The sequence below is a fragment of the Taudactylus pleione genome, unplaced genomic scaffold (assembly GCF_031769625.1).
Source record: "Taudactylus pleione unplaced genomic scaffold, aTauple2 ptg000025l, whole genome shotgun sequence".
Taxonomy (NCBI): Eukaryota; Metazoa; Chordata; class Amphibia; order Anura; family Myobatrachidae; genus Taudactylus; species Taudactylus pleione.
The window spans coordinates 5,755,019-5,765,565 of record NW_028284427.1 but is presented as its reverse complement, the minus strand read 5'-3'; the positions used below and the strand labels follow the sequence as shown (position 1 = coordinate 5,765,565).

Here is a 10,547-nt window from a genome sequence, read left to right as displayed (position 1 = left end):
AAAAAACTTATGAAGCAATACAACAAAAGGATCCGATTACTCCTGTCATCTATACTGTCCCCAAGATCCACTAAAAAATTTCTCCTCCGCCGGGACGTCCCATCATTTCTGCCAGAGGTTCCATGTACCAACCAGTCTCTCTTTTATTAGACTCATTGATACAACCCCACGTCACTCAACAACCAACTTGCCTGAAGGACACCACGTCCTTTTTGAACTTATTAAAGAACTTTCCGGCAATTGGCAATGATGTAATTATGTGTGTTATGGATGTACAGAGCCTGTACACCTCAATACCTCATGCAGCAGGATTGGCAGCCATGAGAGCATTTTTGGATAATTAACATCCCCATTAGGGATTGATAAAGAACTTTTTTTGACTCTTTTGGAATTGACCATTACACGTAACTACTTTTTGTTTGACGGGGAGTATTATCTTCAACAATCCGGCTGTGCGATGTGGTCCAATGTGGCCCCATCGTACGCCAATGTTTACATGTTGCAGCAGGAACAACAATTATTTTTTGAGTCTTCTAACAATATTCCCTACATCAAACTGTTCACGCGATATATAGATGACCTTTCATGCTATGGTCAGGTGGCAGCGATCTGTTTGAATCTTTGATGACGAACATTAACCAATCTAATGGTCCAATCAAGTTCACCTATAGATGGGATAAGACGAAAATAGACTTTTTGGATGTTGAGATCAGCATCCATGATGGAGTTTTCACCACATCGGTATTCCACAAGGATACAGATAGAAATACCCTATTGGTCAAAGGAAGTCATCATCCTCCATCACTCAAAAAAGGCCTTCCGTTTTCACAGATGATTAGAACAGCACGAATCACCAGCAATAGGAATGAATTACCGGATCGTTTAGATGAAGTTATATATAAATTTCGCTCAAGGGGGTACCCGATGAAACAACTAACAGCCATCAAACAACGAGTGTTGAATCATGATGATCTCTCAACGTCTAAACCTAAAAACAATAAACAGGATCGTTTCCCTTGGGTCACTACTTTCTCTTCCTCCAGTGCAGTGTTACCCCGTGCCTCTAAAGCATTATGGCCAATTGTCTCCAGTGATAAAGATCTTCCGGTCTTTAATAAGACCCAGCCTATGGTTTGCTATAGACGTGGGAAAAATCTAAAAGATCTACTTGTGCATGCCGACATCACGGATTATAAATCTACGGACCTTATGACATCGTACAAAAAGCCAGGTTGTTACAAATGTCCGTCTTGTGTAACATGCAGCTTTTTGCAAACTGGCAATACATTTCATCATCCACACACAGGCAAAAAATACAAAATTAGGCATGTGCTGTCTTGTAACACCATATTTGTGGTGTACTTAATAACATGCCCATGCTCTCTGTGCTATGTGGGCATGACCTCACGCTCCTTTAAGGAGCGCATGGCCTTACATAGGTCTTCAATTAGACTAGCTCTAACAGGAAGGGACATAGAACAGCCGGTTGCTAAACATTTTAAACGATTGGGACATCAGCTGTCTACTTTACGTTACAGAATCATTGATCATACACCGGAGCTTCCTAGGGGTGGTGACAGAGTGGCAGCTCTCAGTGTGCTTGAAGCGAAGTGGATCCTAAGATTGAACACAGTACAGCCGTATGGGCTGAATGAGCGCATTGCCTGGAACTCTTTTCTTTAATTCTTATGATCTTGTGTTCTGCATCGGTAGCTTCTTGGTAACAAATGCTTTTATATACATTATGACAAATAATTGCACTTTATTTCTTGTTCTGTCAATGTGGATGTTATCTTTAAGCACAGTCTTTCTCACTATGTGTTTCTCTCACGATCTTTCTTCCTTTCAGCCAATAACTGCAGTAGCATGTCAGGTTGTCTTGGCAACCTCCGGAGGTGAGACGAGTGACGTCATATGGAAGGCGACTCGCGCCCTCCGGTCACGTGATCGCGGGTCAGCGGCTGCTTCATTCTCTCTGTGCACTTTGTGGGGTATATAGGTAAGTGTATGTTTTTGTTTGTTTGTGTATTGTATTCCTGACAACGGGGCCAGGGGGCCTTGAAACGTTGAAACCACATTAAATCTGCCATTTAAGAAATCCTGGAGTGACGCTGTGTGTTTTGGCACATTTTTGTGACTTAACACTGTGTACCTGTGTATACCATTGCCTCATGCGAGCACCCAGGTTCAATTGATACATGGAGGATTAGCGAGTGCCGGGCCACATTGGATTATATATATATATATATATATATATATATATATATATAATTTTAAGAGGCAAAGCGGATTTTCATGCTAAATCATTTTTACTGTAGGTCATATATAAAGTCAACACTAACAGAAAACCATATAAAAGCAAACATTTCAGGCAGGTATTATACTGTGCTATACTTGAGAGGTCATACTGTATAATTGTCAAGGAAAGTGACACTGAAACATGATTTCACTATGAGCCACGAAAATCCATACCCCACTTCCAACGCTGCAAAAAACCCGGGATATTACTATGTCAACCTGGGTTGCAGCTCAGTGGAAGAGGCTCCTAGGAAAAAATCCCAGGTTGACTGACCCAGCACCTCTTCCCAGGTCTCAAGCAGGGTTTTATGCGGGTAAATATGTATCATCAGCAGCAAAGATTTTAATAAGGGAGTTTAGAGCATTTAACTGATACAAATATTTATGATGACAAAATATGTTCTGGTTCCTCACAACACGATGTTAGCAATGGTTACTCTACAAACAACAATATAATCTTCACTAAATTATAAAACAAATACAAAAGTGGAATACTTTTCTCCACCTCCAACATTGCAAGACTTTCATTCCATGTCCCTTTTTATCCAGAAATGAATGATAATTGTTGCATGGGGACAAGTGTTCCATCACTAGGACATTTTTGTAACAAATCCTTTAACCACTTGCCTGGCACGGCCACTGGGCGGCTGCGGGAAGCTAATCTTCCCATAGCCGCCTATATCAGAGGGACCTCCTGGTCCCTCGGCATCACAGGATTCTCCTACTGTGTGTCCCTATCACTGTGGCTAGCAGTGATTGGGCAGCTGGCGTGACCCCCTCCTGGTCTGGCTGCCTTGCTGAGTTCCATGCCTTGGCAGCCAGCGGGACCCCCTCCCCTTGTCCCCGCCTGCGTGAATTTGACTTCTAGAACCAGCAGCAATGGCTTCTTAGCCGTGGCTGCTGCTCTGTTTCCAGGGAGCCTGTGGCTCTCCCACCCCCTTCACCGGCGCTGGCTGCCAGTGACATCAAACTACAAGCAGCAGCTGTGGCTCTTGTCAGCCGTGGCTGCCGCTCTGTCCCTGGGAAGTGGGTGGCTAGCCCACCCTTTCCTTCACTGGCCCTGGTTGCTGGTGACCTCAAACTACCGGAGCAGCAGCAGTGGCTCTTGTCAGCCACAGCTGCTGCTCTATGCCTGGGGAGCCAGCGTCTAGCCCACCCCTACATTCAGCGGTGCTGGCTGCCCCTATCAAAGCCACAGAAGCAGCAGCTGCAGCATCATCAGTGGCTGCTGCTCTGTTCCCATCCAGCACAGCCAGCAGCATCTCATGCTCTCCTCTCCTCCCCTCCCCGGCCAGGTGATTACATAGTGCCCAGTTCCTGGCACCTCCTTCTGCCTACAACTCCAGCCTTGTCACGATCACTGCTGGACACAGTGATCGGGCATTGTACATGCCACTCAAAAAATCACACAATCATATATATATATATATATATATATATATAGCAGAGAAGTAGTGGTATATGGTGCTAGTCCTTGATAATGTCACTTAGAGTCTTATAAGAAAACAAGTTATGCAGCACTCCCCAGATCTTCAGGGTGGCAGCTCCGTCTCCCAAAAGCTGTCGTTCAAACAGTTAAAACCTATAAAACAAAAAGTGGAGAAGGAGCGCCTCCTAGTGCAGCAACATTTAACCTTTTTTGGACCCTTCACCAATTTCAATCACCTATGTGGTGGAGGTGTACCTTTGACCAGTGCCAGATTAAGGTCCACATGGGCCTGGAGCTGAAATTTATGAATGGCCTATTGTGTGGCGCTGCAGGGGAGTGTGATAACTTCTGTGGCAGTGTGACCAGTGATGTGGTCTACACAGGGGGCATGGCTATGTCCATGGGGGCAAAACTTGCGCCTACCTTTAACAAATTTATAGTGGAGCTATAACAAAAAAGTTTTGTTTCTTTTGTGAAAGTGCAAACACAGCTGCCATCCGCGGCCTGCGGCACCTCTGGAGGTTATGATTGATCATAATCACCCCTCATAGATGCAGCAGCTCCCTATATGCATACACACAGAGATATACATATATATATATATATATATATATATATATATACACACACACTGTATATAAACACTAATATATATATCAATGGGTTGGGTATGGGTTTCCAGCGCCGGCATCCCGCCAGGGTTAGGATAACAACACTTGCTGGTCAGTATCCTGACCCTCCCCCCTAGTGCCTAATCCTATAGTGCCTAATCCTAACCTCTCCTCTCTGCACCCGTAAACCTAACCCTCTCTACTTAGTGTCCAACCCTCCCCCTAATGCTTAACCCTAAGCCCGGTACTTAGTCAGAATGCCGGCGGTCAGGATGCCGGGACCAGCATTCTGACAGGTATCAGGATTCCAGCGCTGGCATTGTAAGCACCGGAATCCCGACTGTCGGTATAACGACCGCATCCAATACCAGTGAAGGCGACACTCTGACTGCAATTGTGGATCACACAAGACCCCCAAGATGCTTTCAATGTTTCAGAATTCTTTACTTAGGTTCTTTAATCATGAAAGAACCTAAAGCCAGGTACACACTAGGTCGATGTTGGACTGACCCGCGACCTGCTGATTTTTAAGTGTATACACACTTGCCAATCATCTGCCCGATGACCCGGCCTTGACAGCTGCACAGCAGATCGGATATGTCTGTGAACCATGTAGTTCACAGACATATCCGCTGTACACACACGGTGATGCACTATGGATATATCGCCTGTTCAGTGAAATGGGGGATATATCTATCAGTGTGTACCCAGCTTAAGTAAAGAGTTATTGTATTTTGAAAGCAATTGGATGTCCTGTGTGGTCCATAATCGCCATCAGGGTCGCATTTATTGGCATAATTGTGTGGATGCCAACCTATTGCAGAAGTTGGCAATTAAGGAGGACACTGGCGCAAATTCTATTTACGAGCATGCAGGGGCGTTTTAAGAGAGGAGGGGGCCCGTGTGCACTCCTCGTGCGGGGCCCCCTCCTCTCTCCCTGGTGGCTGGCCGCCGACTGACGCGGCTGGCTAGCCACTGGAGCATTAGTCGACTCCGGGCACTAGAGTGTGCCCGGAGTCTACTACAAATGCGCAGAACGCCGGAAAATGGGCGGGGCAGCCATTTTTCCGGTGTTCTTAGCAGCAGTGACCCCCGACGCGGGACCTCGGACAGGTAAGTTTAAAAAAAATATGGGTGCAGTGTGTGCGGTGCGGGGCCCCCCTGGACCCGGGGGCCCCACACCGCACATACTGCACTCATTATAGATACACCACTGCGAGTATGGGAGTGCCAGGTTCAACAACTGATCTATATATATATATATATATATATATATATACCCACACATATACAAAAACATATACATATATATATTTACATACATGTGCACACATATACAAAAACATATACATATATATATATATATATATACACACACACACATTTTATATATATATATATATATATATATATATACATACACACACATTTGTGTATATATACACATATATACATACACACACATACACACACTTAATAGATGCCAGACATTACACTGACCTGTGGGAAGGAACGCTGGTTATGCATGCTGGCTTCTTCTCACAGCAGCTCAGCCTCTGCACTCTGCTCAAAAGGCTAACCTTATAGTTTAATTTCATTGCGCAGGGAGAAGGGGAGTAGTGGCCCCTTGGGTGAAACGGCTGAGCTTCAGATGACCCAGGGAACCGGAGCCAATTTCACATGGTCAGGGGAGCTAGTACGACCGGGGGGGCGGAGCTTTGGGCGGAATGGGGGCGGAGCTTCGGGTGGCATGGGGGCGGAGCCTCAGACTGCAGGGCCAGGGAGAGAAATTGGACAGTCAGTGACGGAGCTTCGGACTGCCGATGCGCGGAGGGGGGTGAATGGACCAGACTTCGAATCCTCCATCACTGCAATGTCGGATTCAAAGTAGTGCAGACAGTGTTCACAGGGATTTTTTTTTCCTGTCTGCACTGCGTTGGGCCTATTTGAATGGTTGGCCTGGAGCTGGAGCTCCACCCGGCCCATTAGTAATCCGGCCCTGCCTTTGACAGTGGAATAATCCACAATTATATCAGCATAAGAGAATCACTGTTCATTCAGTGTTCTTCCTTCCTCATCCACATAAGGAGACCCAGTCTTATACAATCCAGTCTCAGCAATGTATGCAATTAGGATAAAGAGAAAAGGACCATAGTGTAGTATTTTACACAAACAGTTTAATCACACATAAACAGAAATAAAGTCAAATGCCCGTACAATATGAAAGGTAAAACAAGCTTATCTGCAGATGCTCACATCACAGATGCCCCGGGCAGTAATTCGCAACTGAAACCTTAACGTGTTTCGTCCATCAATAATTCATAGGACTTCATCAGGAGGATAAAAAAGATCATAACAAACACCCTTATATACCCTAAGTAATCATTTAATACATGGGCGTGTGTACCGCCAATTCCACAATTAGGATTGCGTTCCAAAGACCGGAAGTGCGTTCCACTTAACCGGAAATAGATACTCCATAATCCACTCTTAGGTTCCAAAAGTACTTTTAATGGCCCTTCTTAGAAGCGGATAACCCTCTCAGAGCTTACCGGCGTGCCAGATAAGCAGATAGGGTCACAGTGCCCCCCGCACCAGCAGCCGCATGTAGCTCCGGCGGGCTCCACTTATATCACAACGGTGGCCATTTTCTAGTAGCGCATCCTCTAGTAACCCCTCTAGTGGAGGCTGGCGCCATTTTGCCTTAGTCTCTATACACTTATAGGTCAGTGATTAGTCATGCTAGTCGCAAACATCGCATATCAAATGGATAAATAATTAGCGTATAAATATAACAATAAGACCAATATCGGATCATCATAAATCTATATAAAAAATATATAATGGAATGGATACTAAAGAGCCTCTAAAAAATATAAAATCAATTCTAAAAACATGGACTAAAAGGATAAATAGAATAAATGCATTAAAAATATAGTGATGATAATACCTAATAGCTCAGTCTAAAAGTGGGGCAATTTCATAATTATCGTTCAAACCATTGGGAGCCATAGTATTAAGACAATAAATCCAGAACATCTCACGTCTAGATAATTTATTATCCAAATTACCACCTCGTTCTCCCATCTTGACGTGTTCTATGGCTTTAAATCTAAAGTCATTCAATTCAGAATTGTGAATCTGCTTAAAGTGCCTTGGTACACTATGATTTTCCAATTTATTTTTGATACTACGTACATGTTCCTGTTTACGCATTTTTAAGGGACATTTTGTTTTGCCAATATATTTCAGTCCACAAGGGCACTCTAGCACATAGATTACCCACGTTGTTATACAGTTCATATACTCGTAGATTGGAAAACTTTTTGAATTTTCAAAATTCATAAAACATTTGTTCTGCGGATGAATGTATTTACAAATAATACAGTGGCCACATTTAAAAAAGCCTTTTCTTTGGATCTCCCAATTATTCTCATTTCTTTGAGTTTTCACCCTTAGTTGACTAGGAGCCAATATGCTTTTCAAATTCTTGGATTTTTTTTTAAATAATTCTTGGTCTATCTGGTAGAACTGTATTAAGTACAGTATCCATTTTCAAGATATCCCAATGTTTGGTCAGGGTTTTCCGTATCCTTTTCTTCTCTTTGTTAAATGTAGTAATAAAGAGGACTTCATTCTCATTACTTCCTTTCTTTATATTTTAATAACTCAGATCTATTTTTATTTTTTAATCTTATTTTAGAATCATTCAACAGGTTGTCAGGATACCCCCTATCCTTGAACCTATCCGAATACAGGTCAGGAGATTGACTTGACCATTGCATAACATTCCACTTTTTAGCATTAAAAAACTCTTTGGTTGCTTTTGCAGTATGCTTCGGGTCATTGTCCATCTGCACTGTGAAGCGCCGTCCAAAGAGTTCTGAAGCATTTCACTGAATATGAGCATATAATATTGCCCGAAACACTTCAGAATTCATTCTGCTGCTTTTGTCAGCAGTCACATCATCAATAAATACAAGGGAACCAGTTCCATTGGTAGCCATACATGCCCACGCCATGACACTACCACCACCATGCTTCACTAATGAGGTGGTATGTTTTAGATCATGAGCAGTTCCTTTCCTTCTCCATACTCTTCTCTTCCCATCACTCTGGTACAAGTTGATCTTTGTCTCATGTGTCCATAGGATGTTGTTCCAGAACTGTAATGGCTTTTTTAGATGTTGTTTGGCAAACTCTAATCTGGTCTTCCTGTTTTTGTGGCTCACCAATGGTTTACATCTTGTGGTGAACCCTCTCTATTCACTCTTGTGAAGTCTTCTTTTGATTGTTGACTTTGACACATATACACCTACCTCCCGGAGAGTGTTCTTGATTTGGCCAACTGTTGTGAAAGGGTTTTTCTTCACCAAGGGAAATAATTCTTCTGTCATCCACCACAGTTGTTTTCCGTGGTCTTTTGGGTCTTTTGGTGTTGCTGAGCTCTCCGGTGCATTCTTTCTTTTTAAGAATGTTCCAAACAGTTGATTTGGCCGCACCTAATGTTTTTGCTATCACTCTGATGGGTTTGTTTTGATTTTTCAGCCTAATGATGGCTTGCTTCACTGATAGTGACAGCTCTTTGGATCTCATATTGAGAGTCAACAGCAACTGATTCCAAATGCAAATGTCACACCTAGAATCAACTCCAGACCTTTTACCTGCCTAATTGATAATAAAATAATGAGGAAATAGCCCACACCTGTCCATGAAATAGCTTTAGAAATTTGAAAATAAGAATACAAGAACACATCAGAAACATAAAAAATAAAGTAGAAGGACATGTCCATTTCAAAACATTTCTCCGTCAAACACAAATGAAATCCTGAAGATTTTACATATAAAGCTATTGAACATGTGACGTTGGGACAGATAGGAGAGGAGACTTAAGTAATTTATTGTCCAGGAGAGAAATGTACTGGATTTATGAACTAAACACTTTATTTCCTGTCGGCTTCAATGAAAGCTATGAAATAGCTCCATTCTTATAAAACCCTGCACAAGAAGAAGACAACGTAGTCCATGTATCAATGTCTACTGTAATATCAATTCACAGAAGCCAGGGGTGCCAACCCTACATAGTTGGGCCCAACTAGTACTTGGAAGGGGGACCTCCTGGGAATATTGGGTACAGTAGATGCAAATACATTCAAGGAGGAAGAATTACTAGAATTCATCCAGGGGGATATTTGTTCCCAGACTAGGATCATCTGGATCTACATAATCAAGTCACAGACTTTCAAATAAACTATGGAAGATATTTCAAGCAACCAGGATGGACAAAGAGGATGGAGGTGCTATGGAGACACTATACATATACTGTCATTCCACCCTGGTTACACCCAATCTTGACTGACCTTGGAAGCTAAGCAGAGTTGGGCCTGGTCAGTACCTGGATGGGAGACCTCCAGAGAATACTGGGTGCAGTATTTGTTAATTATCTCCTGGAAAGAAATACATGAATATTGTCTCCTGGGTAGAAGGCTTACGTGACATTTTGGAAAATATTTGATACAGAGGAACCAACAGTGTTTAAACATTAGACTCATATTAAGAAAATTAAATTAAAAGAAGAACTCCTGAACGGATGTACACTAGAAAATAATTTTTAAACTGAATGCATAAAGACTATGCTGGAATAAGGATTGGTTATGGAGAAGTTTTGTGCTAAAAGACACTTTATTTTGAGACAGAACTTTGTAATCATTTTTAGGAAAATAGATCATCCTGTGTTTATATACATTCCTATTTGGACCCAAATAAAAATTAAGAGGCTGACTAGATAAATCTAAAATCAATATTAAAAGATACTTTCATTGCTTTATTTGTTATCCCCAGGTCGAGATTACTAAGCATGCGCAAATAAGCGCTCAGTGAGGGTCCTACACTCCGTGGCTGTAACAGTATGGGTGGAAGTATGTGGAATCAGAACAGGAGGACTCGCGGCTGAAACCATAGAGACGTGAATCACCACGGAAAACAACTTCCGGGTATCGGCGTGGAACACCTTCCGGGCATTGGCATTATTTACACCATCTCAAGGCGGACGTGACATCACTAGTCCAGGCGGAAGGATATACTGACTAGCCAAGTATGGGCGGAAGAGCTGGATAAAGCCGTTTTAAACCCTGTTCTTTATTTTTGATTCAGGATGCAAGCGATTATGCTTATATATATATATATATACATGTGATTACCGTAGAAAC

The 10,547-nt window shown here is 42.6% G+C and overlaps 1 pseudogene; it reads left to right on the top strand.

The window, feature by feature from the left end:
* The first annotated feature begins 9,655 nt into the window (after positions 1–9,655).
* Positions 9,656–9,774, top strand: LOC148539641 (5S ribosomal RNA; annotated as a pseudogene).
* Positions 9,775–10,547: the final 773 nt, after the last annotated feature.